General features: G+C 41.1%; 1 long non-coding RNA gene across 1 annotated transcript; it reads left to right on the top strand.

Annotated features, from left to right (window-relative positions):
* The first annotated feature begins 59 nt into the window (after positions 1-59).
* Positions 60-18,773, top strand: LOC117525082. The gene is made up of 3 exons (XR_004564952.1): positions 60-2,123; positions 2,381-2,385; positions 18,412-18,773. It is a non-coding gene; the product is annotated as an uncharacterized LOC117525082 (long non-coding RNA).
* The last annotated feature ends 294 nt before the right edge of the window (positions 18,774-19,067 follow it).

Raw genomic sequence — 19,067 nt, 5'->3', positions numbered from 1 at the left:
CTTGGAAACGTACCATTTTTGTTCTGTGAAACTTAATCTCATAGCTGCATTTTGACTTTTTTGTTACTGCGAATACTTGTATATTTAAAAAAAAAAACTGAGTATGAGATCAGTGGTCAAACCAGGAGGAGCGTGGAATCAAACAAACTCTGTAACTGATGCCGGCACAGATGTGGCAGCAAAAAAAAAAGAAAAAAAAAAGAGGAAAAGTCTGCACTGATCGAAAAGCAGCCACTGTCTGGCTCGCTATGTTCATTACCATAGAGATGCTCCGACTCCGCCACTGACGACTTGGTTCCAAGCCCGCGTCCAGACAAAGACAAGGACACACAAGTCTGTGTCTTAAGTGAGGATGTGCGTGTTGGCCCACCTGCCTTCACAATGAATTTGCCTTGGCAGACAGAACCAGGTCCTGGTGCGCCGCTTAAACACTGCCAGACACTCTGGCCTCATCAGACTGCTCCTGTTTTCCCCAAACAAGACCGCGAGAGAACGCCAGGGAGATCGGAAGTGACGGAGAATAAACAGCTTTCTTCTGATGAGGATATTCTTTGACATGCAGGATTTTTCCAGTGCCAAGACCTTCTTACTGCACGCCATCATCTGCAGCTGATGTTTAAAGCGTTAAAGCGCGGGTGGTTGCTGCGGATTGGCTCTGAGGCGTCCTGTAAATATGTCTGTTTACCTCCTGCTGTGGGTTTATGGTCCTTGTAGGTGACAGAGAGATTTTTTTTTTTTAAGGCTCGTATTAAATCTCTTAAGTTGTCCTGTTTAAATTACACATTAGCAGACGAATACTGAAATTAAACTCCTGCACATTTTCTTTAGGTGTCCCAGTACGACACTCCGTCCTGTCTTAAAAACAATATTAGAATCTCCAGTGACAGATTTTTAGAGTCTCAGAAGAAAAAATTTTTAAAGAGCTACACTGAAGACGATTACTTGTGTGCACATACGGCTGTCATATGGTTCTCTGCACAACGTACGGGGGCGGCGGCGAGCAGGTGGGTGAAAATGTTTCTTTTCGTGCTTATTTTCCAGAGTTTTCTATTTATTATTTTATACTAGTTTGCATAGCTTTTAAACTTTTTTTTTCCCTCTTTGAAATTCCTTAAGAACTGTTCTGCTTGTGTTGCCAGGCAACTGCATCAAGTAGACTTTGTCAATAGCCTTTGTGTTGGCAATGTGGTAGATGTAGAAATGCTAGATATGTCCTGCGCAGTGCAGCCTGTAGCATTTCATACCAGATTGTCAGGTGTTGTCGGTGTCCAAACACTGTATATCTGTACCTTTACTGATTATTGTGGCTTTACGTGTACAGTAGTTGGGACGATCAAGTCACAAAACTAGATCCACTTACTGCTTTTGCTTGACATTAATTTCGTGGAATGTGCTGTAACTTCTAGGTAGGATGTTTGGTCGAACCTGACTGAATATAAAACGTTTCTCTCTAATTGTGGCTTGCGGCCGAAGGCGTCCTCTGATCCCCTGATGGAAGGCAGAAGGGTTTAAAAATCCGTGTCACGTTCCCTGGAATAATGGCCGGGGGAGTTGGGAAACCCTCGACCTGGTCTGACCCTTTCACTGCCAGACTGAACATGAAACCTTTTGAATCTCGACATTAGTGTCTCAGTTGTGTCAACCATGTATATTGCATGACAATATCGCAGGAGGAATTTTGATGTTTTGTAACCTTTAAACCCTTTGAGCATTGTGTTTGTGTGACAGCAGTGCCCAAACCCCCTCAACGTCCTTAGCAAAGTGTCAACACAAAGCCCACCTCTTCGTCATACACGTCTGACTGCCAATGATTGAACCTATGAAGTACAAAGTCGTCTATATGAAGAATGGATGTTGTGGAGACTGTGTTTGATATTGCCTATATCTATCTTTTTTATTGCTTTGCTTTAATGCATTATTTCATTTAACAAATTTCTATCTAAAGGTAAAGCGACTCATACAGTCCACCCATCTTGAGGTTTCACAGTTCATTTTAACTCAGCGAGCTGATTTCAAGCAGATGATGCTATTCCTGGTGGCGTACAGGTGGCACCGTCTAATCCAGTGCAGCACATACAATTAGGATCATTTTGATACATTTATTCATTAAAAACACACCAGAAGTGATTTTTCAATATCCTGTAAACCACTGTGACTTCCAGCACTAATGCACATCAGTGGTCGTGTCATAATTCTGGTGTGTTTACTGGCTCTGGAAACTGCATGGAGCATACTTGGCGAAATGGTACTTGACACTAATGGATGCGTAACCGATTGACTTGCAATTGCACAGGCAATAAAATCTTTTATTATATGGCTACAATGGTACGTGCACTCTGATTGGTTGATTTCCGGTCTGATATTTTCCCATATCAGACAGTTACCGTGACAGTCAGTCAGATTTGCAACTTTGTTTACAATTTTCATGGCGTGAAATAAAACAAAGCCAAAAAGTGAACAAAGAAAATGGAGGAATTAACAGCAAACGAGCTCAAAGTGGATGTGCATAATGAAGACCAACAAGATGAAAGCACAGCTCCGAACACTCAAGAACAGATTGAAAACTTCATTACCATCCAGAAAGCTAAAAACACGATTAGAAAAACCAAGTCGGAGATGAACATACTCCATAAATATGTAAACGGCATCGGAATAAACACACAAATTGAAAGCTTACCAGCTAACGACTGGACCATCTGTTGGCAAGTTTTTCATGAAGGTGAAGAAAGTGAACAGGTATTCATATTTGGGCGATACTGGAAGGTCGCGTATTTTTATATACAGTGGTCCCTCGTTTATCGCGGGAGTTACGTTCTAAAAATAACCCGCAATAGGTGAAATCCGCGAAGCAGTCGGCGTTATTTTTTTACAATTATTATAGATGTTTTAAGGCTGTAAAACCCCTCACTACACACTTTATACGCTTTTCTCAAACAGTTATTAACATTTTCTCACTTTTCTGTCCTGTGTAAACACACCTTTTTTCTTCTGGGTGAGAAGATTATAAACGGACACACGCAGAACACAATGCGCGTGCTCTCCCTTCGCTCACTGCCTCCGGGGGTACGGATGCGGGACCCACAAAGAATCCAAGTCATGGCCATGGAGCTCTGCGGCTGTGGTTACTGAGATCATGCAGCGGGTGCTGGATTTTTCCACAAGAAGTCTATCCTTGCGGGCTGCCGGAGCGCTCCGCATCAAAACAGCAAGCGCAGTCTCTGGACCTGTTGCCAGAGTTGTCCGCAGCTCTGCACAGCAGACAGGGGGGCAGTGTGAGTGGCCCACTGCGGCGCCTACCGAGCCAGCAGACTCAATAAGCGCGTCGGAGGCACTGACAGGAATCGCGGTAATGCCGACCAGTGCCGCGACCGGTGCCGCGACCGGGCCACCTGATAAGGACGCAGAACACAATGCACTGTTAAAAAAAGTATGCAAAATTGCACTAAAAAAATCCGCAAAACTGTGAGGTCGCGAAAGGTTAACCGCATTATAGTGAGGGACTACTATATATATATATATATATATATATATATATATATATATCCATATAATAAAGGAATTATTAACCTCTGTTTTTTGCATGGTCTACGCTCGGTCCATACTGTCAACACCTCGGTCTGATATTTTCCCGTACAGACCTCACACTCAGTTAGTAATCCTTTATTATTGCCAGTGTACTAATTAAGTATACTCAGTATACTGATTAAAAAAAAAAAAAAAATCATATACAAAAGAAAAAAATACAGATTGATCCCCCACCCCAGTCATGTAGTTTTTGGGGTAAACTGTGCCATTGAAATTGCTATAATCTTTGATTTAAAAATTGGTTTTTATCTTTCTAGACTTTTGCCAGGAAACAGAGTGCACATTCATGGCGTTAATGATACATTTCAGAATGTTTGAGGAGTGTTACATCTTGAAAAGACATCAGTGGTCTGAGCGTGAGTCTAAACATCTTCTTTATAATGTCTTTTGGAAACATGGATACCTGATTACAAAATGACCACACTGTTTTGCCATTTTTGGTGTGCTAGTATGTAATACACAATACTATCACCAGTGGTGGGCACAGTTCCGCTAACCGCTAATTATTGAAGATAATATTTTCATTATCGGATTAGCTTTTCAGGTAACTTTGAAAACCGTCATCGGACCAATTACCTTCCGATAAGATTTTTGCAAACAGTTTTTTGTAGTAGATGCGCAGTTCTATCCTCTCTTTTTTTATACAAATGAAAAAAATGACATATTTTACAAAAACACATTTATTTGTAAACACCAACATGTTACATTGATTCACTTTTGTTGGTTTTTACATAGAATGAATGAATTATCCAATCAGTATGAGTGGAGGCTTAGTTACCCATAATCCCCTCTGGGCATCTGTTTGTTAATGTTCAAATCTTCAGAATTAGTGCATTATTTTAAAATTAACAGATATGTATATATCACTTTGTACATTTTAAGAGTTTACATTAATGTAGTTATCCTATCCCGAATAATTTTATTTTAAAATCAAAACCATAACTCAAACCTGCTTTCCATTTCAAGACCTCTGCCTTATCGCGGGACCACTATATCCTGTCAGGGTAAATGACTGCCTACAGCAGGGGGCAGAGCGCACAAGGACAGAAGTGCTGGCTCATTGGCTGATTGCCATTGGTTCTATCAGAAGCTTAGGCGGTGTTTAAACTCAAATCAGCTTCTTAGTAGCTGAGAGCATATGGGAGGCAAAATTTAAAGTTATCGGTTATTTGTTGCTTCTGATAAGTTTTTGGGCAGTTTATCGGTTTAGCGTTAAAAAAAGATAACTTTTCATTTAGCTGATTACCAGTCATCAAAGCTAACTTTTTGGTTAGCTGTGCCCACCACTGACTATCACCAACATTGGTTTTCAGCCCGTAGACATACACACATAAAAATTGCTTTGCTGGACCCTACAAATATTACATATATGTTGTTGAAGTACGTTTTATAGAAAAAATTTACCTTATGCGAGATAATTCTAAGGTCAACCGTTTTGAAGCTTTTTCGGCTGCAGAAGACTATTTCAATTTAATTTATATAGCGCCAAATCAAAACAATAACCTTACTAACCCCCAGAGCAACAGTGGTAAGGAAAAACTCCCTCTGAGGAAGAAACCTCAAGCAGACCAGACCCGAAGGGGTGACCCTCTGCTTGGGCCACGCTACAGACAAATTACAGAACAATTCACAAAACGAATATACAGGAAATACTGTTGGTGCACAGGACATGAGGGTCTCCAGCACAAATACCACACCCATCTCTGGATGGAGCTGCACCTTAAACAGAGAGAAAAAACAGAATCGGGCATCAGAAAAGACAAGAAATACAGTACAATTTGTCAGCATTAAACAACAAGAAAAACAGGAAATATTAAGGTGATCGCCGGCCACTAGCCCTAAGCTTCACTAAAAGACCCAGAATTTAGGTAAAGTTGAGGCCGCGGCCCATTCCATTTCCTAATAAAATTAATTAAAAGGAAATGAAATAAAATGAAATGACTTGCAGTTAGGCAAAATTTCTGCAGCACACCTGATCCAGCTCTTTTTTTTTTTTTTTTTTTGGCCTGCCAGAGTTCCTATTGGTAATAATTGTGTAAATGAGTTGCACTGTACTTCATGCCTTTTTTCGTAATTGTGTAAATGAGCTACACTTCAGATATGCATTTAATTGTTGTGTTTCTAGATGATTACCCCACTTAGATCTTGCTAAGGCAACGGTTGGTATTTTAAGATTCTAATCTGGGATCAGTAAACAGGAGGACTACAAATTGTCTGGAGATGCTAACCAATTGTTTGGGTTCCTGTTCAGATCACTTGTCTTATCAAGTCGTCCTCTATCCTCAAACATGGCATCATTGCACACTTTTTCAACCTTCAGTGCCACCATCACTTCAGCTGTACAGTTTGAATTCTGAATTATGTTTTTTTTTTTTAGCCATAGTGAATCAAAATATCATCTAGCTGCCTCTCAATCATTGGCCAGGTTTGGATGGAGTTGTAGCTACATTTCGAGAGTGCATGTGTTGGCTGGCTGTGCTGGCTCCAGGTTTAGATGTAAAATAGTTTGTGGTGATGTATTCATCTCAGCCAGTGCGGCTTAATTTTCAGTGATGTATTTTTATATGACCATGTTTTATTTCTTTTTCTGATTCTATGAAATAATTGCCATTGTGACCACTTGAGGAGGCACTTTGCTATTGTTAATTTACTGCAATAAAAACATTGAGTGCGAATTCTCTTTCTTTGCTCACAGTTGCATTTTGAAACTGCTTTTCTCACATTCACTGTCAACAGCTTTCCTTACACACAATTCCTGCATCAGCCACCTTCTCAAGGTTAAATCCTGTACAGCAGGGAACTGTAAAATCATCGCGGGGTGGGCGGTTGGCCTGCCAGTGCCGGCGCATCAAGACTGCTTACTGCACATTGAGTCGACTGTGCATGGATGGGGCAGGTTGGAATGTCAGGAGGGAGAAATGATGCTTAGAGGGCCTCCTGCAAGTTAACCAGCCACTTTTTATGACAGCTTCAGCAAATAACTCCTCAGGCTTAATCAGTCACCCACTGCACATGGAGTCAGGCGCTCTTCTGTTGGAATGATGCAATACTTACTGCAAAGGTTCACCAGTCTTTGCCATTCACGCGTCTGTTGCTTCTTCTCCCATGAATTTGTATTTTCTCACAGCCACCTGCTCCATAACTCCATAAAAGGAAAATGCCATTCATCATCCGCTTGTGGAGCTGGTGGATTATTTTCATCACACACGGTCTCCTGCAGACCTTTGGGTGACGATCCATCTCCAAAGACCACACACACAAACACACCGATGGCTCGACTGGAGCTGCTGCCATCAATACCAGGCATACAGATAACGCTGATAACACTATCACACAGCTACATTGCAACTTCACAGCATTCTCAAGGTCGGCGCCCATGTGATGTGGTGAAGGCGAGAATTTGTGCTTCTGTGACTGGCCACTTGGTGACAACACGCTCAGATTGTATGCTGTTTTATTGAAATCAGCCCATTTTTTATTGTCTGTAACTTGCTTCTAACAGCCAGCTGCCAGCTATCATGGCCTCTTAACGGTGAGATTTATACACCAAGATGACCTGAAATGAACCATTGTACATTAAATTGACTTTATTGACGAGTCTGACCCCTTTGAAAAGTGACCGAATTACATATTGACCTCGGCGATGTTTTCACCGAGAAAAAACACCCCTCAAGGTTAAATGCTCGGATGACCGACCTTGAGAATACAAAAAGATTGAATCCAACCCCCTTTTGATCACAGCATCTCTGGCTAAAGGTGGGCACAGTACAGCTAATCAGCTAATTAGCAAATCTAACTTAATTTTTAGTAGATTAGTTTTTCAGATATCTTTGAACACGCTGGTCTGTATATATTACTGGATCGCTCATTGGCCCACACACTCTGTACAATCCGCTGAAGCAAACTGGCGCCCATCTTGCCACTCCGAATTTATGCGGACACAGATTATTAGAACGTCAACAATTTCACTGATACAAATACTAAATTCTAAAAATGATCATTCTTTAATCAAAGTATATACACATTTTGTGGAATCATCAGCAAACGTACGTGTGTGTGTGTGTGTGTGTGTTGCTACCATATCATGAACAAAAGTGGATGGATAAAGTCATGATGGATAACACAGAAATAGTGGATTTTTTTTTTTAAATTAGATGCACTAAAAGCATAAAACACCACTTAACTAGCAACAGGAGAGTTAGTTTTCCCTGCAATGACAATATTTATTACACATAACTCTGCGCTTCAGCCTAATATAAGTAATAAAGCTCGTTGCAACAATGCCTAAAGCTACAAAACTATGCACAAGTAGACCTAATAAATGTCTTAAAATAGTTTGTCCAACACAAAACACATGTGGCTGCCCATGTTGAGTTAATAAGCCACTTATGATTATTATTATCTATGCCTATATGCTGGGAACAATCTAGAGGAGAAGCTGCTGGTGTTGTTCTACAGAGCCACCATTGAGAGCATCCTGACGTACTGCATCACAGCGTGGTATGGGGGGTGCTCAGCAGCAGACAGGAGAGCGCTGCAGAGGGTGATCAACACGGCCCAGGGGATCACTGGTTGCTCTCTGCCCACCATAGTGGACATTGCCAGCTCTCGCTACCTCAGCAGCTCTCCACACCGTGCTGAGCCACCTGGAGCACCAGGGGAGCTATGTGAGGATGCTTTTCCTGGACTTCAGCTCAGCCTTCAACCACATCATCCCGGAGATCCTGGTCCAGAAACTGATGCATCTGGGCATCTTAGTTGTACATATACTTTGAATAATTTATTGTTAAATTTTATTATCTTCTATTTGGCTAACAATTACTCCCACCACGGAAAAGCACCTTTTGGAGTTGCACTCAAATCTCGTTGCAATGCAAATTACAATGACAATACAGGTGATTCTGATTCTGATTAAGGGATAGAACTCTTCAAATTATTGTTGATTACTTCCCATTTCAATCATACTCACGGGTGAAATGTTCATCCCCAGCCTTTGATCTGGTGATTTTCAGTTTATAGCTGTACATGAAGGTTTTTTTTAACAAAATTACAAAGAATGACATTGCGTGCGCCTCATTAAAGATTAATAGAAAAGAGCTTTCAGGAGCAGGACATTGGAGTGGTAATATGGTGACCGGTTTGTTTAAAAAATATTGGCCAGTGAGCTATCCAGTGTTATATAGAGATCAGTGTTTGAATATCACTAGCAGACCAATTAGCTTCTGTTAATTTCACCCCATGTCGCAGACTGAACAGCTCCCCCTAAAAATTGGTCCGTCCTGGTTTCACTGCGCATGCGTCATTTGGGGCAACAGCAGCTCGTCTGAGACTGACTCTGTACACCCAAAGTGATCAAAGGGAATAATGTGATTCTTAACCATCAGATGGCAAATTAAATCATTCTAAAGTCAGTTTTAAGCAGACAACGAGGCGTTAATCGGTGAGTCATTGCTGATGCTCTGAAATGACTTAGGTGCAGCAGCACGACAGAGTCAGACATGCTCTGACCGCTCTGATCGCTTCCCCGTCTTTTATTATGACATAATGCTGAATTTATGTGGAAATGATTGTTGGACAAAAGCTTCAGATATCCGTTGCTGAGACAGATGAGGACTGGAGTGCAGTTTGAAGCAGAAAAGAGGTGTTAATCAGTGAACTGATGCTGACGCCCAGAAATGACGCATGTGCAGTGAAGGCAGGATGGACTGATTTTTAGGGGGGACCATTCGGTCGACAACACCGGGTCTCACTGTAATAAGAATAATTATATATTTATATGTAATTATATGTTTGTTCCTGTTTGAGCTTATACACTAATGGGTCATTCCATCTCATGCCACCCAGATGCTCCCAGGTCACCCCTCAGTTCTGTTCTGTCAGTTTGATGTTATTCCTATTACAAAGTGATGGTGAAATGCCAAATATTTGGTCTGTATCTTGCAAACATTTGAAGTTACAGCCTTTGGAATTTTTCTACCAAATTTGTACGTTAATAATGAGCTCCCTATATGCCTCACAGCTTTGAAGCTGCTCATGCCAGGCTAACGTTTGGAAATTGGGGCAGTTTTGGTGTATCGAGTGTGAGCTGCTTTTCACAAAGGCCTCAGAATGGTACAAAACCCAAAATTGTACATGCTGTTTGTATCTTTGATTTTGACCTAATCAAAGAAATATACTAGCTATGGCTATAGAACTTTTTGTATGATGGTTTGTGATATAATGGAACATATTTGCATATTTAAATGATACACCAGTTTGTTTTAACAAAATTTATAATTGTTGAAAAAATTATAATTTTGAAAAAGTGTCAAAATATGCCAATTTTCCTCACCCCAGATGCCAATGTGGACAGTTGACTATCATATTCATATTTTCACAATATATTCTTACATATTGCAAGATGATATGCTGCAAATATGGTGGTGTTATTGAGCTTCCAACTTGTGATTATAAATAGACACATTAGGATGACACACTGCCTATTTTGGGTGGATCTGGACATCTTGGGGTTAGGTCACTTCATGAATATTAAGCAACACCTTGGTTGTGTCACTAGAAATTGGGAAAACCGTATTCCCAATACTTCATACTTCTTGTAACCACACATTTCCCCACATGATGTCATGTGCTGTGAAGAAACAAGCACAGACAGATACTGCTGTCAGCAAACAGCAATGCAAGGAATACCAAACGTATCTTTATTTCTGTAAACCAGTGTAAAACAATACATACATGACTCAAAATCAGTTTACAAGGTAATTAAGAGATGTTTTACCAACTCTTTCAGCAAGAAAGCTATTTAAACTATGTATCTATATAATTAATCATTGTAAATGTGAGCATATATGTGTTAAAGTTCTTCATGGCAAGTGTGATTTTAAAATCTAAACATTAACAATTAGTTGAGATTATATCATTTTTGGCAATTTATTCAGTGAAATTCTGTATGAGTAATAGTCTATAAGGTTTTTCTTTTTAAACTGCATATTTGTTATGATTCTGTCAAAAAAATATTGTTGCAACTATATTCTGAGTTGATGACAAAATCACACGAAGGAAGCTCAATAACAACAATATTTGCAGCATATCATCTTGAGATATGTAAGAATATGAATATGTAAGAAAAATGTGAATATGATAGTCAACTGTCCACATTGGCATCTGGGGTGACGAAAATCAGTATATATTTTGCCACTTTTTTAAAATTAGCATTTTTTTCAACAATTATAAACTTTGTTGAAACAACCTGGTATATCATCTAAATGTGCAGATATGTTCCATTATATCACAAACCATAAAACAAAAAATTCTATAGCCATAGTTGGTATATATTTCTTTGAGTTTGAAACAAACGACGTACAATTTCGGGTTTTCTGCCATTTTGAGGCCTTTGAGGAAGGCAGATCACACTAGATACACCAAAACTGCCTAATTTCCCAACTCGACACCAAAGGTTAGGCTGGCATGAGCAGTTTCAAAGCTGTGAGGCAAATAGGGAGCTCATTATTAACGTGGAAAGTGGTAGAAAACACCATTTTCATAAGTGAAAAATTCACAAAAATTTCCAAAGTATTCAAGATATAGACCTAATATTTGGCATTTCACCCTAACTTTGGAATGTGAATAACATATAAAATTGACAAAAAGCTAAGGGATGACCTGGGAATTTTTTTTCAAAACTGGGTGCTTTCAGACAGAATGACCCTAATTTAATATCTCAGGAGTGGACCTGCTTCGGAGGAAAAACAAAGCCAAGCTAGGTTACTGCGACATTGTATTTCTACATGTGATCAACAACTCATAGCTGCCTAACTGCTTGCAAAAAAAACATCAAAAACCTGTTAATATTGGCAGCGTTGAATATTTTGAGCTCTTAAATATGATCAATCTATCTTTATTAGTTGGCTATGTACCACAGGCTTTTAAGGTGGCAGTAATTAAACCATTACTTAAAAAGCCATCACTTGACCCAGCTATCTTGGTAGTTGTAAAACAGCTAACTGATCATCTGCAGAGGAATGAAGAGTTTCAGTCAGGTTTTAGAATTCATCATAGTACAGAAACAGCATTAGTGAAGGTTACAAATTATCTTCTTATGGCCTCAGACAGTGGACTCATCTCTGTGCTTGTTCTGTTAGACCTCAGTGCAGCTTTTGATACTGTTGACCATAAAATTTTATTACAGAGATTAGAGCATGCCATAGGTATTAAAGGCACTGCACTGCGGTGGTTTGAATCATATTTATCTAATAGATTACAATTTGTTCATGTAAATGGGGAGTCTTCTTCACAGACTAAGGTTAATTATGGAGTTCCACAAGGTTCTGTGGTAGGACCAATTTTATTCACTTTATACATGCTTCCCTTAGGCAGTATTATTAGACAGCATTGCTTAAATTTTCATTGATACGCAGATGATACCCAGCTTTATCTATCCATGAAGCCAGAGGACACACACCAATTAGTTAAACTGCAGGAATGTCTTACAGACATAAAGATATGGATGACCTCTATTTTACTGCTTTTAAATTCAGATAAAACTGAAGTTATTGTACTTGGCCCCACAAATCTTAGAAACATGGTGTCTAACCAGATCCTTACTCCGGATGGCATTACCCTGACCTCCAGTAATACTGAGAGAAATCTTGGAGTCATTTTTGATCAGGATATGTCCTTCAATGCGCATATTAAGCAAATATGTAGGACTGCTTTTTTGCATTTGCGCAATATCTCTAAAATTAGAAAGGTCTTGTCTCAGAGTGATGCTGAAAAACTAATTCATGCATTTATTTCCTCTAGGCTGGACTATTGTAATTCATTATTATCAGGTTGTCCTAAAAGTTCCCTGAAAAGCTTTCAGTTAATTCAAAATGCTGCAGCTAGAGTACTGACGGGGACTAGAAGGAGAGAGCATATTTCACACATATTGGCCTCTCTTCATTGGCTTCCTGTTAATTCTAGAATAGAATTTAAATTTTTTCTTCTTACTTATAAGGTTTTGAATAATCAGGTCCCATCTTATCTTAGGGACCTCTTAGTACCATATCACCCCAATAGAGCGCTTCACTCTCAGACTGCAGGCTTACCGTATTTTCCGGACTATAAGTCGCACTTTTTTACATGTTTTGGCCAGGGGTGCGACCTATACTCCGGTGCGATTTATAAATGAAAAATACACCGGTAGGATCTCAATTAATTTACTGTAACAAAACAATTTTACGTGACAGAGTCGATCTATGTTTTAAAATGGCCACCAGAAAAGGAAATGCAATGCATCATGGACACTGTAGTATGGCGGCCGTCCTATAAGTCACGCTGGTCGCGATAACCAATCAGAGAACAGAACGTTGGACACGTATTCCTCACCTCACCCACAGCGTGTGAAGCTGACGAATACGGTGCTTGCTGTTATTCCGGCATGGCGAACAAAACAGCTTCAACCCTTGGATATCAGTGTGAGCAGAGTGTTTAAGTTGACGCTGAGAGCTGCGTGGGAGCACTGGGTGAGCGACGGCGGAGGATTAGTGTGTGCACTTGGAAGGAGCTGGCGTCGGAGATTGTGAATAGCGTTTGAAGCAGATGAACATGGTGTTTATTCCGGGACAGCTAACAAAACAGCTTCAACCCTTGGATATCAGTGTGAGGATTAGCGTCTGTACTTGGAAGGAGCTGGATCGACACCGCTGGGAGGTCATGAGCTGCGCAGGTAGGCGCTGCATGGTTCGGCTCGCAATGTGGTCCGCAAAATACAAACATATCTGTAGGTAAATGCAGCTCACGAGAGGGCACTCAAGGCTTGTGTGACTGTTCCTGCGACTTCTGACTACCATAGAAAAATAAAAATTTCAACGTTACTGATAACTTAAGACAACGGAGAAGGCCCGAAAAAATGCCACCAAAAAGAAAATCATACTCTGCAGATTGTAAGTTACGACTGGTGAAATATGCATCTGAAAACGGTAGCCGTCACAATATTATCATCTGAACTTTTCATGTTAAGTTAACATTCCTGTATGTCCATGGGACTTATAGTCCAGTGCAACTTATTTATGGTTTATTTTTCTTTATAATGATAAAGTGGCTGGTGCGACTTATACTCCGGTGTGACTTATTTATGGTTTATTTTTCTTTATAATGGATAAAGTGGCTGGTGCGACTTATACTCCGGTGCGACTTATAGTCCGGAAAATACGGTACTTGTAGTTCCTAGGGTTTTTAAGAGTAGAATGGGAGGCAGAGCCTTCAGCTTTCAGGCTCCTCTCCTGTGGAACCAGCTCCCAATTCAGATCAGGGAGAGAGACACCCTCTCTACTTTTAAGATTAGGCTTAAAACTTTCCTTTTTGCTAAAGCTTATAGTTAGGGCTGGATCAGGTGACCCTGAACCATCCCTTAGTTATGCTGCTATAGACTTAGACTGCTGGGGGGTTCCCATGATGCACTGAGTGTTTCTTTCTCTTTTTGCTCTGTATGCACCACTCTGCATTTAATCATTAGTGATTGATCTCTGCTCTCTTCCACTGCATGTCTTTTTCCTGATTCTCTCCCCTCAGCCCCAACCAGTCCCAGCAGAAGACTGCCCCTCCCTGAGCCTGGTTCTGCTGGAGGTTTCTTCCTGTTAAAAGGGAGTTTTTCCTTCCCACTGTCGCCATTGCTCACAGGGGGTCATTTTGACCGTTGGGGTTTTTCTGTAATTATTGTATGGCTTTGCCTTACAATATAAAGCGCCTTGGGGCAACTGTTTGTTGTGATTTGGTGCTATATAAATAAAATTGATTTGATTTGTATGAATTGTGTACACATTGCTCTTGGTGTAGCGGCTGCACTCTGCATTGTGTTGTTATGACTCCGCCAATTCGCTCCCCTCGGGACGCGAACTCACGATCTCCGGCATGGGAGTCGGACTCTCTAACCAGAAGGCTAAAACTCAGGGCTATCTGGCCTTGTGACCAAAGAAGCCTTTTGAGCTGTTTGGAGTGAGGTTTACTAACTACATCTGCACAGCGACACCTGCTCGCCTCCGTTACATTGGTATGCTAAACATTTACATGTTTATGCAACAACATGAAAATTTCAGTTCTTTAGATCTGTTTTTTAGAGTTTTGCAGCTGAATAAAACCAAGCCAAAGCTAAATTAATTTCATTAAAGTCAGCAGTAGCTTCAGCTTTATGTTTTTACAATTTATCGGTTTAGCATTACCAGAGTTAACTTTTCAGGTAGCGGACTTTTCAGGTGCTTCTGAAGCACACAGAGAGAAAAAAGATCTATTTCTACATAAAAATAAGCAATAATGAAGACAACAGAGGGCACAAATGGGCAGCAAGATTGTTAACAACCCTGAGCAGCGTTCTGGCAAAACAGATAAAGATTCACTGCTGGCGGGGAGCAAGGGAGAGAGCGCTACAGAATATGTGAAGCCAAGCCGCGACATGGCTGGAACCAGAGGAAAAATCCATGAAAACACTATGAGCGCTTCGGCTGTGAACAACAGGTTGAAGGGAGCGAGAGGTTGCTGGGAGGCAGAACTCAAGAATGAAAAGGCCCGAGCACAGCTTGTAGCTCTCACCTTAGTGCGGTATGACTCACCCGCTGATGTAAGCACGAGTCAATGAGAACGGGGAGAAACCTGAGTGCACAAACACTAGCACTCGCGTCTCTAGTCAATGCGGTAATTAAGAAATGCAAGAGGCGTGAGAGCAAAAGCACACGGCATATTTGGCTGTTTACGCTTCGGTAGCAGTCGGTGGATTCTCCAGTGTGGTGCGATCCTTCATCCATGCAAATGCTTCCACATCAAAAAGAAATCGATAGTTGTATTAAAAGCCTGTTAGGGTTCAATTTTAGTCTGCTGATGATAATCATTTGATCATGAATACGACTGGCATGTGGTGCGGGCAGACAAATACATAAATAGAAACAATGGGCATTTATGATCCCAAGCCATTCATTATTAACAAAAAAACATGCCCAAATTTACACATCAGCACACACAAGAATGCATTTGTCTCATTCATAATTGAAAAACACTAAAATCGTGTGTGTACGTCCACTGGTGCTGCCGAAAATGATGTAACCTGACGCCAAGGTTGCTACAAACATGGGATCCAACAGCGGCACTCAGACTTTCTATTCTTTCAAGTCTTGTGAATGATATCAATTTAAAAAAAAAATACTCAAGATCAGAAGTCACAAAAGCAATGTTAATATGGCAGTGCAGTCTAAAGATGTACAATATGACACATATGTAATTTCTCTACTTCCAGAGAAAAAACATGGCATTTTCAATGGGTTTTTGGGCAAATTACATGCATACAAAGTGAAATTGCAAAGAAAAAATGACGATGCAGTAGGAAGTGGAGGTGTGTTGCAGTTTTATGGCGTCTGATCAGTGAAAAAACCCCACTCGCATAAAAAAAAGTGCGTTCACGCGTAGATATTAATGGTGTGTGCGCAAATTATCTCTGCACGCGCAAAGGTGTTGCGCACAAGGACCAGTGCTCCCCCCACCTGCTCGAACTTGATTTGGCTCTATGGCGTCAGATCAGTGACAAAACCCCACTTGCGTAAAAAATGTGTTCATGGGTAGATATTGCGCATGGCGTGATTATTTGCGCGCACAGTTAATATCTATGCGTGAAGTTATGCTGTGTGTGTGTGTGTGTATATATATACACTCAACAAAAATATAAACGCAACACTTTTGGTTTTGCTCCCATTTTGTATGAGATGAACTCAAAGATCTAAAACTTTTTCCACATACACAATATCACCATTTCCCTCAAATATTGTTCACAAACCAGTCTAAATCTGTGATAGTGAGCACTTCTCCTTTGCTGAGATAATCCATCCCACCTCACAGGTGTGCCATATTGTGTGGAGAAAAGATTATGTTGTTTTGCCCCTGTCTTAAAGTAACCCTGCTTGTTATTATTACACTGATTGCACAACTTTGTTTTTGTAGCCACTAACGACTGGGAGTGAAGCATGCTGGGGTCATTCTGAACTGGGAGTGAAGAGCTGGGGTTATTATGTTTTTGCAAGAGGAAATACCTTTTTGATGCCTGTTGATTAAAGGAATTATGTGCGCCAGAGAGTTTGAGATGGCCACTCACCCTCCCTTCACGCACACACTAGAAAAGAGGGGGCAGAGCCATGCTCCGATAGAGTCTGCTGCGGGTTTCGTACGAACGCCCAGCCGGTTGACAAGCGCACTCTACCGAAAGGTGTTGGCTCTCCACCTTAAAGGCGTCACGGTAAGAGAGAAAGAGATATTTTATGCGCTGCAACCACTTGTGTTTGATGTAACTGCTTTTGTGGGGAATAAATATACGCCTGTTTGTTCTAGCAAAATGCAGTCTGTGTGATCATTTCTGTGTGCCGATCTGACCGAACCTTGTTTCAAAACATTTTTGGCGTTGTCGGCAGGATCCGGTTGCGCTCAGACTACACACAGAAATGTCTTGTTTTAGGAAGGGAAAAGGATATGCGGAGGTGGCATCTCAACAGGAAGAAGTGGTCCCGGGGTGGGATGGGATTACTTTTAAAGAAATAGGCCAGCTTCTACGGCGACGCGGGGGACGCCCTGGGCCATGGACTGGAGCGATTCCCACCGCAACGCCACCGGTTTTATGTGAGATGTTAAAACGGGTGGAGGTTAAAGAGAAAGCTTCGTTGGGAGGTATTCATGAAATGATGTGGATTTGTGCGGAAGCTTGGAAAGAGCGAGTTTTAATGTTAGATACGGTTCGCTCATCCGAATGTGTTAAGTCACAAAAGGTGACGCAGTTAGAGCAACAAGTAAAACAGTTGGAGGGACAGTTAAAGGAGTTTGTATGGGGGGAGGAACAACAATGCTCATTTGATATGGCAAAGGAAGCCATACAGCAGGCTGTGTCCTTAGGAAAAATGCAATCAGGACCAGTAGAACTTCAAGTGTCTGCTCTAAATGATTATGCTAATTGGAGCTTATGGCAAAAACAAAACAGGATACGAAAACCTTTAGGGTTCTGGTCGAGGAAACTCCCAGATGCGAGAATGCGTTATACGCCTTTTGAAAAACAGCTTTTAGCATGTTATTGGGCGTTAATTGAAACTGAATCGCAAACGGCAGGACATGAAGTAATGATGAGGACACATATACCAATTTTGGCATGGGTGATGAGTAATCCCACCACTCACCGAATAGGGACAGCTCAGGAGGCTAGTGTAATAAAATGGAAGTGGTATTTATCAGAGTGAGTAAAACCAGGTGAAAAGGGGGTTTCATTGCTGCATGAACAAGTAGCTGATGCTCCTGAGGAAGATGAGGTGCCTTTTGAAGTTCAACCATTAGAGGAATCTCCTGTAAAAGCAGGAAAAAGATGGGATGATTTGTCAGATGATGAGAGAAGTCGAGCATGGTTTACGGATGGTTCTTGTCAATATCAAGCAGGAAAAAGGCAATGGAAAGCAGGAGCTTTCAACCCACAATTAGGTCAATCTTTAGAAGAATTAGGAGAAGGAAAAAGAAGTCAGTGGGCGGAGTTGAAGGCTGTGCATATGGTGATCATGCAGGTAGGAGAAAAAGGAGTTAAGCCGAGTGCCCCTCCCGTTGAGGAGGAAGAGGAGGAGGATTCCGATGACGACATGGTGCACATAGCTGCTACGCGTAAGGTCAAGAAAGATAGAAAGAAAGGAAAGAATAAGGGAAGGCGTTCCCGGAGTCTTGATTGTTATGATGAGGATTAGGAAAATGGTCAAGCTCTTGTGGCCCGCCGAGATTTAACACAATGGTCCACAAGTGATATTAGGCCCTATGTTCGATTGGAAATTTATTAGATTAAATCAGTTCAAGTTACTTCGGCTTTAGTGGACACAGGAGCGGAGGCCTCATTAATTCATGGCAATCCAGAAAAAATTCAGGGACCAGCTCAGACCAGTACAGGTTCAAACTGATAATGGTACTCATTTTACGGGGAATAAAGTAAAAGAGTGGGCCAAAGAACATCATGTTGAATGGATTTATCATATTCCCTATTACCCGCAAGCGGCGGGACTAGTAGAACGAATGAATGGGCTCCTTAAAGAGACCCTATTGAAGCTGTCAAAAGATCGCACTATGCGACAATGGAGACAGGATTTGACTACTGCCGTGGACCAGTTGAACAATCGGCCAATAGGGTCGGGATCCACACCCTTGATAAGAATGATTTCAGGGGAAGAGCTAGAGCATACTACAGAAAGCATCAAAATGTGGAAAATTGATCCACAAGCGGAACTACCTGTCAGAGCAACTCCAGGCTCAGCAGGATTAGATTTAAGGACATTGACAACTGTAGTGGTAAAAACAGGGCTAGGCCTACAGTGTCCGAAGGGCACATATGGGCACGTCCTGCCACGCAGTGGTCTATCACTCAAAGGGCTGACTATTCAAGCCGGGGTGATAGATGCAGATTACCAAGGCGAGATTGGAGTGGTTTGTAGATTGTTTGGAGAACAACCTTT

Source organism: Thalassophryne amazonica, chromosome 14, assembly GCF_902500255.1.
Source record: "Thalassophryne amazonica chromosome 14, fThaAma1.1, whole genome shotgun sequence".
In the NCBI taxonomy this organism is placed as follows: domain Eukaryota; kingdom Metazoa; phylum Chordata; class Actinopteri; order Batrachoidiformes; family Batrachoididae; genus Thalassophryne; species Thalassophryne amazonica.
This window is presented reverse-complemented; position numbering and strand designations above follow the sequence as displayed.